This window comes from Salvelinus sp. IW2-2015, unplaced genomic scaffold (assembly GCF_002910315.2).
Source record: "Salvelinus sp. IW2-2015 unplaced genomic scaffold, ASM291031v2 Un_scaffold1892, whole genome shotgun sequence".
Taxonomy (NCBI): Eukaryota; Metazoa; Chordata; class Actinopteri; order Salmoniformes; family Salmonidae; genus Salvelinus; species Salvelinus sp. IW2-2015.
The window spans coordinates 95,531-110,119 of NW_019943254.1; the positions used below are offsets into that span (position 1 = coordinate 95,531).

The 14,589-nt window shown below is 51.2% G+C and overlaps 1 pseudogene; it reads right to left on the reverse strand.

The window, feature by feature from the left end:
* Positions 1-714: 714 nt before the first annotated feature.
* LOC139024798 (mucin-17-like) lies at positions 715-12,966 on the reverse strand (annotated as a pseudogene).
* Between the last annotated feature and the right edge of the window lie 1,623 nt (positions 12,967-14,589).

Genomic DNA, 14,589 nt, shown 5'->3' on the forward strand with positions numbered 1-14,589 from the left:
CAGGGCTGATGCAACATTCCCAGAGGAGAATGAAAACAGCTACAGTATGATGTCATCTCTGTACTGTAGTGTTCTGTTAACCTCTCCCATAGCTGCACTTCCTCTCCTCGCCACTAGATGGCAGTCAAAGCCCAGAGAGATGGACCGCAGGGCAGGCTTGACCTGGGTGTGTGTGTGTGTGTGTGTGTGTGTGTGTGTGTGTGTTGTGGGTGTGGGTGTGGTGTGTGTGTGTGTGTGTGTGTGTGTGGTGTGGTGTGTGTGTGTGTGTGTGTTGTGTGTGTGTGTGTGTTGTGTGTGTGTGTGTGTGTGTGTGTTGATGAGGTACTTTGGTTGGGTGGAGTATTAAAAAAAAGTCCCTGTTGAAGATTATTGGTGCAGTAAGGCCAGGAGTTTCTCTTGTTCAAGTCACATGGTCATTAGGGACCAGACTTTGGGCGCGTTCCTCTGCGCAGGCGTTGCTGATGCATGCCAGATCTTCCAACGACTGGATATGTATTTTACATCATTACGTTATAGCAATCTGGTGGCCGACGGCACAATCATGACGTGGCACGCAACCATTGGTTGATCCATGCAATGTGCAGGGGAGATCGACTCTTCTCTTGGTCAGGCCACATGGTCTGGAAAAACTCCAGCTGCCAGGTGTTGGATTGAATCCCAGCCTACAGTATATGTAGGCTATCTATTCAGAAATATTAAGGCAGAACAGACCAGGGCATTCTACAGTAGTTTTATTACATTCAATATTTTACACATTTTTATTGGTGTCATTGCATCTTCTCTGTGAACAAAACCTACTCATTCAGAAATAAACAGAGAAAAACATGACATCTTCCCAAGATAGCAGTTTCAAGTTTGTGGGAGATATTAGTTTTAATACAAAGTGAATTTATTTCAAATATTAGATGTATGCATGTGCATGATCAGTTGAAACATGTATCGAAATGTAATGTAAATGCGAACAGTAAGTGTTTGTTTAGATTTAATGAACAATCTATGAGAATGGATAAGGCACACCTTTTGGCTGTTAGGTAACCAGTAGAAAATGGTCACTTTTTGTTTTTGTCAAAGAAAAATAAAATAAGTAATCCCAGAAAGATCATCAAGGACCTTCAACATGATCATGTTTTTTCTCTTACCAAATCAATGCATAAAAAGCTAACATAATCAGGCAATCAGACGAATAAAAAGCAGTGAAGAACATAAACAACAAAACAATAAAACAACAAACAACCACAACTAAAGAATCATTCTCTCCAGTCCAGTTGCCAGGGAAACAAAGCTAACAATAAGGCCTGAGTCTAACATTAGACCTCCTCATGTACACCCTGGCCTGGCTGTATTCTGAGACCCTACAGGCACCAGGAAGACGGCTATTTCAGACGACTATTTCAGGCCCTCTTACCCCCCGTGTTGGGCAGACTGGAGGGTTGTTTGTGGTAGCAGTCCGGGGGGCTAGTGTTCATGCCTGTAGGGACGTAGTACATGCTCTCCAGGTAGCTCTGGTCCAGAGGTGCATGATTCTGGGGCTCCGGCTTGGACCCGTAGCCGAACTGAGCCCCATTCTGGTGCATCGTCCCTGGGGCTGGAGCCTCTGGGTGGCGGGGTGGCTGGGGCTGGGGGTGAGGTGCAGGTGGAGGGGGGCCATAGGGGAGGTACTGGGGTGCGGGGGCGTACATGTTGGGGTTGTGGATGGAGGAAAAGGGGGCCGCAGAGGCGGGGGAGTAGGGGGCGGCCGAGGTAGGGTAGAGGCCTGAGTGAGACATGGTACTCTGGGGGATGAGCACCTCCACGTACTGGCCCGTCTCTGGATCAAACAGCATCTTCCTCAGTGGCTGCACAGGCACCTCAATGTAGAAATACTTCCCCGTGTCAGGATCCATGAGGACCCTGCGAGGGGTTTGCCCGTACCCCAGACCACCTGTACTGTCTGGGTAGTCAGACCCAGACAGACTCCCATAATCAGATCCATAGGATGGCCCTAGGCTCTGTGAGCTGCACAAGTACTGAGGGTCCATACGGGGCAGGTTGGGAGAGTGGCTGAGGTCACTGTAGGGGCCCCCGGAGACAGATGGCTGGCCCTGGGGGGAGCAGTGGAGAGTGGGGGCCCGACGGGGTTCCATGTGTTGGGGGTGCTGGAGAGGGCGGTCAGCCAGGCAGGGCTGGAGTATGGAGGGGTGGAGTTGGTGGAGGGACTGGTACATGCCTGGGGGGGGCTGGGGGGGGCTGGGGAGGGTGGATGATTTGGGAGAGCTGGGCTGGTAGCTGATTAAACTCAGAGGCTGGGGATCTGCTCTGCACTGGTGTGGGCGGAGAGGGGGTTGACCCCCCATGGAGTAAGGCAGCGCCTGGCCGGGGGAGTGGGAGGGGAAGGGAGGGGTGTGGGGGGAGTGGTGGTGGTGAGGGGGTGTGAGGCCGTGAGAGGGGCAGCCAGAGGTGCAGGAACAGGGAGGGGGACGGGAGGAGGCAGAGGAGAAGGAAGAGGAGGGGTGGTAGCGGTTCAGCTTCCTCTGGGGCAGGTCAGGTAGGTGGAGGGGGCTGAACCTCTCTCTCTCGTCGTAGCTAGGGGGGTCGTCTGATGCGTAGAAATGGAGGTCGTCTACCCTCTGCGAGTGGTCGCTGGACAAGGATCTGTGTATGGGCTGCTGTGTGTGTATGTGGTGTGTGTATATGGGGGCCTGTGTGTTTGTGGATACCGTGGCAGGTTGGTTTGTACTGTTGAAAGTAACCGGCATAGTTTGCTCCTGAGGGCACACTTTTGTTGTTTTGAGATTGTGAGGGTGGCTGGTTATATTCACAACAGCTGACTGGCTTGAGTGTTTGGCAGGGGCATGGGTAGGGACTTGGGCAGGGACTGGGGCAGCAGGGGCGTGGGTAGGAGCTGGGGCTGGAGCTGGAGCTGGAGCTGGCGCTGAGACTGTGAGGGTTGTGGGTCTCTGTGTGTAGCTGGGGGCCTGTCCTTGTCCTTGGGTTGAGGCTCCTGGTTGCTTCGGCCTTTCATTGGCGGTCTCTGTRTCTACTGTTGTTGATGCTGGTTTGTGAGAGAAGCTAGCGATGATTGTTGTCTTGGTAGGTGGAGGCCTGTAGCTGGACACTGCAGAAACGGATAACTTTTTATTATAGTTAGACGCTGGGGTCGAATCGTTCGATAGATGTCTGTGGATCGTTGTAGCTGGTGGTTTCTCATTGGGCACAGCTCTATCCTCTTCTGTGTGCTGTTTGATGCTTGATGTTGCCTCCGCCTGTTTCTGCTGTGTTTCACTGGACAGTGAATTTGCATCTGTTTGTCTGAACTTTGGTTTCGGTGCCACTGGTGGGCCGTTGGCTATTGAGTGAACCTCTATAGTTTGCGGTCTGGTGCTTGACGTGATGGTCTTCYCTTGTTTATCTTGTTTATGTATTTCTTTAGACAACGACCTCACCTCGATCACTTGTGGTCGGTATCTTCTCATCAGTGCTGGTGAGCCTGGTAGAGAACCTGGTAACTTAGGTGAGTAGGTTGATTTCTTCACTGTCTCCTTTTCAGCAGTGTCTTCTTGTGCTTTCTTCTGTGGGGGTGGTGGTGATGATGCCGTGCGTTGCTCTATGTCTCTGACTGTAGCTCTGACACTAACCCTCTCCTGATTAAAAGTGGTCCTAACTCTGTCATCAGTTTGAGCGGAGACTCTTCGAAGCCTGGGAGAATTTGGGACCGAATGGGTATGAGAGGAAGAGACTGATGCATTGACGGAAGATGACGAAAGGGATGAGGCTTCTTGCACAGTGCTTGAGGATGATACGGATGAGGCTGCTTGCACAGTGCTTGAGGATGATACAGATGAGACTGCTTGCACAGTGCTTGAGGATGATACGGATGAGGCCGCTTGCACAGTGCTTGAGGATGATACGGATGAGGCTGCTTGCACAGTGCTTGAGGATGATACGGATGAGGCTGCTTGCACAGTGCTTGAGGATGATGCGGATGAGGCTGCTTGCACAGAGGATGTAGACGAAGATGAGTAGGTTCTCTGTCTGTGTGAGTCACTCGTACCCCCGTCTGAGGGTTCCTGGGTCTGAAGAGGGATCTCTATTTGGTTGATATGTTTCCTTGGGACCCCTCCACCCCCACCTTCACCCCCACTCCTTGTTATCTCCTCTGACACAGCCTCAGAGACCACAGACCCAATATCTGCCTGGTAGCCCTTCTCCTTGACCAGTATGGACACAGAGTGGCTGGGGGTAGGGGTGGGGGTCTTGGTGGGGACAGAAGAATGTGGAGTGCCTTGAACTGGAGCTGGGGATGAGGTTGGGGCTGGAGGAGAAGCTGGAGCTGGTGAAGCTTTGCGACCAGGTGAGGAGACCAGGGTTGGAGCTGGGGCTGGGGATGAGGTAGGAGCTGGGGAGACTGGGACCAGGGCTGGAGAGACTGGAGTAGGGCAGGAGAGAGCAGGAGACGTCGGGGCCGGGGAGGCTGGAGCTAAGGCTGAGAATGACTTGGGCTTATTGGATCCATTCTGTAGCACCAGAGAAGCACTAGAGACTTCTTTGTCTTTAATGGGGAGTTTAGGGCTGCTGCCCAGCATAGGTGGCTTTGTATCTCTTCTCACCACTTCAGGTTTGTCACTAGACTCTGATACACTTCGGTGTCTCCTGGTTACTCTCGGTGACTCTGTTTCACTGGGTTTCACCTTGGTGTTGCCTGTTTCTATTTTGACAGTGTCCTGTACAAGGGTATTGTGTTGGTTTAACTCTGTCACAGCTACTTCCTCTGTTGTGCAACTCTTAGCTGTTACATCAGAAGGGTCCTTGAGTACTTTGGTTGTATCTGTGGACACCTGCTGTAAAGAATCAACCTTAGAGAAATGTCTAGAGGCAAACCTGTCTGTTTGGTTGAACGTTCTTGTTTTGTTTTTGTTTTCTCTCCAGCTGACAGCTTTGTATTCTATCTGCATTGGTTGAGGACGAAGCATCGGCTTTTCCTCTTCCTTGTCTTCACATCTCTCCTCACTCCTTTCCTCCCTCCTCTTCTCTTTTATATCCACCCCCCTTTCCTCTCCCTGTTCCTCTCTCCTCTCCTCTCTCCTCTCCTCCCTCCTCTCCTCCTTCTCTGGTGCTGGCATGGCCTTGAACGACAGGTTGTATGTGTTTTTCACCAGCCTTCTCACATCTCTCACTTTGTGCAGGGGAGCTTTGGCTTTACCCTTCCTATTGGCATCCACATTCTCAGTCTGTTCATTCATCTTGTTCAAGGTCTTCATTCCCTTCTCTTCTTCTATGGTTTCTCTATGAGAAGTCTCCACTCTCCTGTCTTCTTCTCTGGTTTCTCTATGTGAAGTCTCCACTCTCCTGTCTTCTTCTCTTGTTTCTCTCTGACAGGTCCTCCCAGGGGAGGCAGTCTCGTGTTTAACCTCAAGTTTAGTTTCCAGCTCGGGCGACAGTGAGACATTTAGAGAAGCGGTTTTCTTTTTCTCTGTAGCAGGGCTGGGTTTTAGAGTGATCTCTGGTGTTTTGGATGTGTAGGTGCTCTTGATGCTCGGATGTTTATGGTTTCCAGAGTCAGAGTGGTAGTCCAGCTTTTTTATGTTTGTCATTCCTGCCTGCGTGCTGTTGGCTCGAGTGGCAGCAGGAACGCCGGTGTTCCGGGCAGCTGCATCTGCTGAGTCACCTCCCTGTTTGTCATCCTTCTCCTCCCTCCGTTTACTGTCATCCCTCTCATGCCTACATTTACTGTCATGCATCTGCTTTACTTCCATCCTGGTGTTCTTCTCTGTGGGTTTTGTACTTTCAAACGGGAACACCAGTTCAGACCTCATCTCTGGTTTGACCGGGTCAGTTCTCCAAGAGTTTGGGTTTCTGACAGGAGATTCAATTCTGTCATTGTTTCTCTGAGGAAAACTAGTAGTATGCGGTTCAGACCTCATCCAAGGGCTAACATGGTTAGGGGTTCTGTTGCAGTGAGATTCAATTCTAATGTTTCCCTGAGGAGAGTTAACTGGAGCAAAACGTGCACCAGGACTCATCTCAGGGGTTGTGCAGGTTGGTTCAGGTCTCTTGTTGCTTCGCAGTGGAGAAGTCGAGTTAATATTAATAGTATGGTTCGTTGGTCTAATACTGGGTTTCCCCCCGAAACTTCTCTGTTGTCTGTTTACGTCAGTGTTTGGGCTCGTCTCTCTTCTCACAGCCAGGTCCTCAGAGGAAAGACTGTCTTCTGAATTTATGCTGGAACTCAGATTCTGTGTCTCTGGTTTAGGGGACTCTTTAATGGTTGACACTTCACTCTCAGGAGGAGGAGGGGTTTTGTTCTCGGAGGGGCTGCGGTCACCTCCTCCTTCCTGGTCGGTTTGTTTACCAACATTCTGTATCTTCTTGGAGAGGATGCTCTTGATCAGGCAAGTGGCCATCTTGGTTTTGGTACATGTCTCGTCAAGGGACAAAGACTTCTGGAGCTTGCCCTTCCTTTCGGTCTGCTCAGTGGCAGGTTCAGGGCAGGGTTCCGGGCGATAGGCTTCCTGCAAAGCAGCAGGTGTGCTGTGTTGTCTCTGCAACGTCTCTCTGTTGTGTCTCTGTAGAGAAGGACTGTCCTTTGTAACCACAGGAGCCACAGGAACCATTACAGGACTAGGAACCATGATDGGACTACCATCACTGTTCTCACCCAGCTTCACCTCGGCCGTATTCCTTCTTTTCAGCTGGATCTGTCTCTTGGGCACTCCTCTCCTCACCTTCTTGGGTTCCTCTCTCTCCACAGCCACGTCTACACACTCGAAGCTGCCCATCTCATATTTTTTGGATGGGTCCAGGCCGTCGAGGGGTGGATAATAAGCCCCAGAGGAGGGCTGCTGCTGCTGGTGTGGAACTGGGAAGTCTTCATTGTCCAGCCGTGGAGCAGACCCTCTGAGGTCGGCGTAGGCCAGCCAGGCTGCATTAGCCCCTGCTGGGCTGTCCTGGATGGAAGGCTGGGAGGCTCCGGTGGAGGAGCAGTGGCTGGAGTTGTACATGTCCAGGTAGTCCACCTGAGGGGATCCAGAGGACAGGCTGCGGAAGGCCACGTCACTGAACCACTTCACCTCGTTGTCCTCCTCATCCAGCTCGCTGCCCATGCTGGAGCTGGGGCCGTCGGCTGAGATGCGTCCAGGAAAGGAGCTCCCGAGCTGAGGTATCGCAGGCTTGTGCTTGGGCTCTTGCTGCAGCTTCTTGGTAGGTCCAGGTCCACCTCCTCTGGCTGTCTCTGGCTGGGAGCTGTGTGCAACTCTGTGCAGTATACCGTGTTGTTGCTGTTTTAGCTGTTGTATCTGTTGTAGTCTGGTGGTGAGCAGGCTCTCTGAATAGGAGCGCGCTGCTGGCATTCCCTGTCGACTCTCTCTGCTTGTGGGAGCTGCTTCGCGGCTTGCAGGCCCTTTTCTATTCCTGGCACTGAATGACAGGTCAACCTGTTCCCCCTTGTAACTGGCCTCCTCCTGCCTCCCCTCCCCCTTTCCGGGCACCCGCTCCTCTCCCTGCCTCTCACTCTCCCTTTCTCTCTCCCTCTCCGCTTGCCACTCCCTCTCCCTCCCCATTGCCCTCTCCCTTTCTTCCTCTCTCTGTCTCTCCCTTTCCTCTCTCTCCCTCTCCCTCTCTCTTTCCTTCTCCTCCTCCTCCCTCTCCCTCTCCTCCATCTCCCTGTTCATTTCTCTTTCCCTCTGCCTCTCTCTATCCCTCTCTTGCATCTCCCACAACATCTCCCTCTCCTCCTCGTCCTCCTCGTCCTCCTCCTCCTCCTCCTCCTCCTCCTCCCTCTCCAGCATTTCCAGGCGTGTTTGGCTGTTGTAGGCCCTGTTGTTGCTGTCACCAGAGGAAAGAGTGGGGCTTCCCCTGGATGTCACAGCTCCTATAACAGACTCCATCATGTTCTCAGGCTCCATTATGGCCTCAATGGCCTGGGTCTCAGAGGCACTGGTTCTCCTGTTTTCCCAGTGGCCGTGTGGCCTCGCTGGGGCCGGGGGTATGATGTGTACTGGAGTGAACCTGGTGAGGGGAGGAGAAGGGATGTCTTCCTTACTCATTTGATGAGCCATGTCTTCTTCAGTTAGCCTATCTATGGTTTTATTCCTAGGGTTGGGTGAGGTTTCTCTACATGGGTGCTCAGGTGTAGGAGACTTGTGTGAGGGGTTGCTGCTGTCACTAAGGTCAGGGGTTAGAGATGAGGCTGGATGTTTAGGCTCCAGATCATCCAGTCTCTGGACAGGTGAGTTACCTGTAACCCCGTGGTCAGGTGAAAAGGAGGGGCTCCTTCCTCTTGAAAAGGAAGTGGGATCAGGTGAGATGTGTCTGACTTCAGGTGTTAAGTTTCTGATTTCAGGTGTGAAGTTTAGGATCTCAGGTGTGTGGGCAGAGAAGTTGTAGGGGACTGGAACTTCTCCTAGTACAGGTGAAGAGGTGGTCTCTCTACTCTCTTCAGTAGGTGATGCTTCCCTGGAGTCGTGAGAAAGGTGATTACCCAAGGGGTTTGAGGTGCCGTTAGTGATGAGTCGCTCTGATAGGCTACCAATACACCTCTCAGGTGAGCTAGGCGAAGCCCTGCGTTCAGGCGAGTAAAGCAGGAATCTTTACTCCAGGTGAGCCAGGCGAAGCCTCTGCGTTCAGGCGAGTAAGCAGGAATCTTTACTCCAGGTGCCGAGGCGAAGCCCTGCGTTCAGGCGAGTAAGCAGGAATCTTTACTCCAGGTGAGCCAGGCGAAGCCCTGCGTTCAGGCGAGTAAGCAGGAATCTTTACTCCAGGTGAGCCAGGCGAAGCCCTGCGTTCAGGTGAGTGGCAGGACTCTTTACTCCAGGTGAGCCAGGCGAAGCCCTGCGTTCAGGTGAGTGGGCAGGACTCTTTACTCCAGGTGAGCCAGGCGAAGCCCTGCGTTCAGGTGAGTGGCCAGGACTCTTTACTCCAGGGGAGTCGGCTGAAGTGTTTAGCGCAGATGACGATCGAGCAGTTCCACTCCAGGTGAGGGCTGTGCTCGGGGCAGAGGTGAGGGGTTTTTATATGTTGGATAAGGTGAGACAGTTGACTCTTCGGAGGTGAGGGGGCTTTATACTCAGGTGAGAGGTTTTTATATCTGGGTGGCTCAGGTGATTCAGCTATGTCTCTAGTCTCAGGAGGATGTACGATAGAGCTGTATATCCTGTAATCTCAGGTGAGGAGTTGCTACCTCTGCTTCCAGGTGAGGAACCTCTACCTATAGAGTCAGGTGAGAGACTGTTCCGTCTGTTCTCTTCGGTAGGGGTGGTGCTCTTCCTCTCAGGTGACAGGTGTGTTCTGCCTCGTGGCTCAGCTGAGGAGAGGAGACCGTTGATCTCAGGTGTTGACACCAGCACCCTGGCTTCTGGGGAGAGGATGGAGTAGGTGATACCTGAGACCTGGGGGGAGGAGGAGTTGAAGAGGTCCAGGGACTTGGCCTTTACCTCTCTCAGGTACCTCAGGTGTGAGGTCTCTTTTCTTGATCTCTGTGTGGAGGATGTGATTCTGATCTCAGGTGATTGCGCTGTGCTCCTGGGTTTTATAGGAGGGCTGAGTACCTTACTTCAGGTGAGGGGTTCTTGATGGGGTTCTATGTAACGTGTTTCAGGTGAGGGGGTTCTTGATGGGGTTCTATTGTACGTGTTTCGGTGAGGGGTTTTGATGGGTTCTATGTAACGTGTTTCAGGTGAGGGGTTCTTGATGGGGCTATGTAACGTGTTTCAGGTGAGGGGGTTCTTGATGGGGTTCTATTGTAACGTGTTTCAGGTGAGGGGTTCTTGATGGGTTCTATTGTAACGTGTTTCAGGTGAGGGGGTTCTTGATGGGGTTCTATTATAGTGTTTTCAGGTGAGGGATTCTTGATGGGGTACTATAGTACCTTGTTTCAGGTGAGGGGGTTCTTGATGGGGTTCTATATAGCGTGTTTCAGGTGAGGGGTCTTGAGGGGGTTCTCGATGACGTTTCTGTCCAGGTGTCTGTAGATGAGGAGGAACTGAGTGGTATGAGCTAGTTGAGGAGGATGAATCTATTCTGTCAGGTGTGAGACTCGTTGACCTGAGTAGTCTCAGAACTTTGTGGATACTGGCTAAACTGACTTCAGTTGTGACACTGGTTGACCTGAGTTCAGTTGGGACCAGAGCAGACTGAGTTCACGTTTTACACTGGTTGATCTCAATTCAAGTGTGATGCTGGCTGATCTGAGTCCAGCTGGGGCACTGGTAGACCTGAGCTCAGGTGAGGAGGTACAGGTGTAGGAGGGGTGTACCTGGGGGCAGGTGTTGAGATGGTGCTCCGAGCTTCCTCTGAGGAGCTCAGGTCTCTCTCTGAAGGGACAGGTGAGGTATGAGTTCAGGTGTACTGACAGAGTCTCTAAGTCAGGTGTACTGACGGAGTCCTCTCACTCAGGTATACTGACAGAGTCCTCTAACTCAGGTGTATTGACGGAGTCCTCTAACTCAGGTGTATTGACGGAGTCCTCTAACTCAGGTATACTGACAGAGTCTCTAACTCAGTGTATTGACGGAGTCCTCTAACTCAGGTGTATGCGGAGTCTCTAACTCAGGTGTACTGACGGAGTCCTCTAACTCAGTTTTACTGACGGAATCTTCTAACTCAGGTGTCTGACGGAGTCCTCTAACCAGGTGTACTGACGGAGTCCTCTACTCAGGTGTATGACGGAGTCCTCTAACTCAGGTATACTGCCAGAGTCCTCAACTCAGGTGTATTGACAGAGTCCTCTAACTCAGGTGTATTGACGGAGTCTCTAACTCAGTTTTACTGACGGAGTCCTCTAACTCAGGTTACTGACAGAGTCCTCTAACTCAGGTATACTGACGAGTCCTAACTCAGGTGTATTGACGGAGTCCTCTAACTCAGTTTTACTGACGGAGTCCTCTAACTCAGGTGTACCGACAGAGTCCTCTAACTCAGGTATACTGACAGAGTCCTCTAACTCAGGTGTATTGACGGAGTCCTCTAACTCAGGTGTACTGACGGAGTCCTCTAACTCAGGTATACTGACAGAGTCCCCTAACTCAGGTGTATGACGGAGTCTCTAACTCAGGTGTATTGACGGAGTCCTCTAACTCAGTTTTACTGACGGAGTCCTAACACTCAGGTGTCATGACGGAGTCCTCTAACTCAGTTTTACTGCGGAGTCCTCTAACTCAGGTGTATGACGGAGTCCTCTAACTCAGTTTTACTGACGGAGTCTTCTAACTCAGTTTTACTGACGGAGTCCTCTAACTCAGGTGTACTGACGGAGTCCTCTAACTCAGGTGTGGAGGTTCTGCTGAACAGGTAGGTAAGGACACTCTCCATTGATTGTCCAGTGAGTATGCTTTATTCCTAAAGTCAGGTGAATAATATCTATTCTTTAGCTCAGGTAAGGATGAGGTGAGGCCTCCTAGCTGAGGGGAGATACCTGTACCTCTAATCGTAGGTGGGGATGAAAGGGATGAAGGTTTAGACTCAGGTGTTATGGCTCTAACCTAGGTTGAAATGACACTATGTAATCAGGTGAAAAAGGGTTGGTATTAACTCAGGTGAGTGGCTGATGTTCCTTGGTTCAGGTAAACACTGAGCTACTCTGGTCTCAGGTAAAGCAGACTTTTATCGTCAGGTGAGGAGGCTGTGCCTCTGACTCCAGGTGAGGAGGCTGTGCCTCTGACTCCAGGTGAGGAGGCTGTGCTCTGACTCCAGGTGAGGAGGCTGTGCCTCTGACTCCAGGTGAGGAGGCTGTGCCTCTGACTCCAGGTGAGGAGGCTGTGCCTCTGACTCCAGGTGAGGAGGCTTTGTCTCTGGCCTCAATAGAATGCACAGGGACCACGGATTCAGATGAGGGGCTGGAGTATCTATTCTCTGGTTCAGGTGTCAGGTGCGTTTCCCTGCACTGTGGTGAGGGGGCAGGTGAACGCTGGACCACCGATGGAGCTGAACCTTTACCGTCAGGTGAAGGGTTGTAGTATTAGTGTAGCCAGGTGAAGGTGTTGTAGTATTACTGTAGCCAGGTGAAGGTGTTGTAGTATACTGTAGCCAGGTGAAGGTGTGTTGTATATACTGTAGCCAGGTGAAGGTGTTGTAGTATTACTGTAGCCGAGGTGAGAGTTTGTAGTATACTGTAGCCAGGTGAAGGTGTTGTAGTATTACTGTAGCCAGGTGAAGGTGTTGTAGTATTACTGTAGCCAGGTGAAGGTGTGTAGTATTACTGTAGCCAGGTGAAGGTGTTGTAGTTTACTGTAGCCAGGTGAAGGTGTTGTAGTATTACTGTAGCCAGGTGAAGGTGTTGTAGTATTACTGTAGCCAGGTGAAGGTGTTGTAGTATTACTGTAGCCAGTGAAGTGTTGTAGTATTACTGTAGCCAGGTGAAGTGTTGTAGTATTACTGTAGCCGTAAGGTGTTCTGTTTCCACAGATAAGGCTAGGTTCCTCAGGTGAGGAGTCAGCTGTCCTCCGTCCAGGTGTTGGAGCTGTGTTTCCTTGTTCTAATCTTGTGCTGACGTCCTTACACGTCCCAATGATGCTGTGTTGTTCCTGCAGTAGCTAAAGGTCCTGACTCCCAGCCTTCAGATAAATTATAATTTTCTTCCCTCTGCGTTGGAGGCTGAGCTTCTCTCTGAGCCTCAAGTTCTCTGGCTCTGTGTGGTAGAACTTGTCGAGTCGTTCAGCTCATCTACCACAGGGGTGACACTTGGGGACTCTGAACTCTCCCTGGTCCTACGGGAGGGGGAGGGAGGGTTGACGAAGGCCTGCCGCGGGGCTGCTGGAGAGTGAAGGAGCCGGACTCGCAGTCGTCCCCGAAAATGTCACAGAGGCAGGTGGTCTCAGGATGGCTGAGCGGTGGCTGGGATTGTGATGTCGAAGATCTCCACGTGGTTTGGGGTTCCGTCGCGATGGCGCAGGGAGCTGCGAGGAAATGAGTAGCTGTCCCCTGGAGGTCCAGCTGTCCATCGCTATGCCACTCAGGGCTCACAGGGACCGGCCGGTTTCTCTTGTGGTGTGTGTGTGTGTGGTGTGTGTGTGTGTGTGTGTGTGTGTTGTGTGTGTGTGTGTGTGGGGGGGGGGGGGGGGGTCCGTACCTGGACTAAGAGCAAGGCAGAGACACAAAAAATAGACTTACTAGTTATTGATAATATTCCTATCTGAGCATTAATATGTTTGTGTCACCACACCTGACCAGTGTTACAGGTTGTTATTCAGGTTAATGTTTAATTAAGAGGATACACATAAAAACATTCATGACATCATTTGAACTAATTTTTCCTTCTTAATCATTACATGAGGCCCTAATCATTAAAATGTCACAATAACTTACCAGCTAACCAGTGCGCTAACTCAGCCATGTGTGTCAGGCATGCACACATAGGTGTCTGGTTGGACATAGGTATAGCTATATGGGTATCCGTATCAGTTGCAATAGCCTACACATTCTAAAGTAATGACTTACTTTAGTAGAAAATAGCGATTAATGACTGATTCATCAAAGGGTAATAACATTGTCATTTAGTAATTTTAGCATTAGGACTTAGCAATTAGCATTGTTCAACCATAAAAGTTAATTCAGGCGTGTGCTCTGCTAACAGCTAGCATAGCGGCTCTGTCACATTGACATATTTCTGCAAGAATTCTGTAAAGTAATCAAGAGTTACAGACAGTGAAGAGTAATAATAGGCTACATCCTAAAAAGGGAGCGGTACATAAACGTTCTTGCTCAGTTTCATACAGACCCCGTATCTATTTTCTCCACATTGCCATGCCTTGTGGCTGCACTCAGTTCACTCCCTCTCAGTATGTGAGCCAGAGAGGTATTTCAGAGAAAGCCAGAGGGATCGCTACTGTACCTTCGCCTGGAAATGTCTGGGGTTCTCCCTTCCTAGGGTGTTGAGTTCTTCTGTGTTGGAATAACACCCCTCATTCAATCCACTGCCCCTATTCCACTGTCCAGTCAGTCCAGTCAGTCCAGTCAGTCCAGTCAGTCCAGTCAGTCCAGTCAGTCCAGCAAAACATGCAATATACTACCACCTCCACTTTCATCCATTACAGAGCTGCTGTTTCTGCTGCTGCAATACTGTGCTCTACCTTAACCCGATACAGCCCAGTACAGCCCAGTCCAGCCCAGTCCAGCACTGTCCAGCCAAGTACAGCCTACTACAGTGCAGCTCAGCCTGAGCCGGTCTGTGCACAGACTCACAGACTCACAGACTCATAGACTCATGGACTCCGGCTTAATTATAAAAAGAGACACTTATGAAAAGTGCAACAGGAGAGCCACCACTCTCTCTGCCCCCTCTCTCGGCCCCACCCCTCGGAGCCAGATCCAGGATAAGGACTTTCCAACAGGCAGGGGTTGGGGTTGGGAGTTTGGGGGTTTTGGTTTGGAAGCGGCTACCCTGTCTGATTCCAGTGGAGCGGAGGGGGAGGGGAGACGAAGGGAGGGAGGGAGTAGAGGAGGGGAGGGGAGGGGAGAGGAGGGGGGAGAGGAGGGGAGTTATGGTTAGCAGCAGGTGYTGTTCCAGCCAGGATGGATGCATGCCTCTGGAATCTGACACTTCCAGCCAACTCAGTCACAGGGTCCTGGGTTATATATAGACCCACACTATCAGGAGGAGATGGTAGGGTTAGTTTAGCT